General features: G+C 33.3%; 1 pseudogene; it reads right to left on the bottom strand.

The window, feature by feature from the left end:
* Window positions 1–295: 295 nt before the first annotated feature.
* LOC102840174 overlaps window positions 296–1,170 on the bottom strand; it is a 2,155-nt pseudogene continuing 1,280 nt past the window's right edge.

Raw genomic sequence — 1,170 nt, 5'->3', positions numbered from 1 at the left:
CACTGAAACCAAAGTCATTCTCACAGCCATGTTCTTTTCCTTCTACTCTTTCTCTGTGACTCTGATTTTGAGTTATTTAAAAAATGGAAATTTAATTTATTGTATATCTGCATAATCCTCTTTCTGCCTCATCTGGTGGAGTATAGTTTAAAGAGGTGGGAAACCCAAAGAGAAAGTAAATGAATATGAGTAAGCAAGAGAATTAGCAGAGAGTCATTAGGAGCGCAGCTTCAGAAACAAGCTCTGAGAGTATGAATGCTGACCATACAGTTTACCAGTTTTATCTTGAACAAATCTACTTAATCTCTCTATTTTCATTTTCTTCATCTATAAAATGGGGCCTAAGTAAGTAAGAAATAAATGAGATTGCTCAGCTCAGGCATGATATATACCCAATAAACATTAACTCATAGAATTCTCACTAGAGGGTATTGAGCATAAAGGCAATAAATTATTGAGTGTAATATTTAAAGGGGCTTCAAATAGTTATGCAGAAGAATTCTAAGTGAAATTCTTAGCTAAAGGAAAAACAAAACCTTACATTTATTAAACAGATCTTATTTTTCAGACATTGTGATAGCCCCTCATGTTACCTTATTTCATTCTCAAACCAAATTTCCTATAAAATGTTTCAAGTATCATGAATCTACTGTAAAGAAAACAAACCTAATATACTTCATACAATTCTCACAGGACTCTTCAGTTTATTTGAAGCAGAGATCGGATTCTAATACAGGTTAACCCAACTTCCAAACTCACGTCTTTTTATTGAAACAAAGTGCTCCCACAATATATTCAATATACTCTTTCCACACTGTACTTTGTTAGTACAGATGGATCCGCACACCTGGTGTGAAGACAGATCAGTTTAAGTTATTATAAAGCACTTACAGCAATTATAGTCATTTCAACAAAGAGAATACACAGCAATTAACATCCCTAACCACAAGGAGTTTAAGAGCTTGTCCATCACAATTGTTATTAGACCCATCAGTTGTCTTATTTATTCAACCTGCCTTACTACTTAGGAAAGTACTCTTTTCAAGAAAATTTTTTAAAAATAATAAAGAGGTTAATCTTGGTAATATTCCCTTTTTCACAAGAGGGAAACTTTGAAGGTGTGACCAGATTCATTGATATACCTTGTTGTTGTTGTTGTTGTTATGTGCC

Source organism: Chrysochloris asiatica, unplaced genomic scaffold, assembly GCF_000296735.1.
Source record: "Chrysochloris asiatica unplaced genomic scaffold, ChrAsi1.0 scaffold00286, whole genome shotgun sequence".
In the NCBI taxonomy this organism is placed as follows: Eukaryota; Metazoa; Chordata; class Mammalia; order Afrosoricida; family Chrysochloridae; genus Chrysochloris; species Chrysochloris asiatica.
Note: the sequence above shows the minus strand (reverse complement) of the source record. Positions and strands in the feature narration are given on the sequence as shown.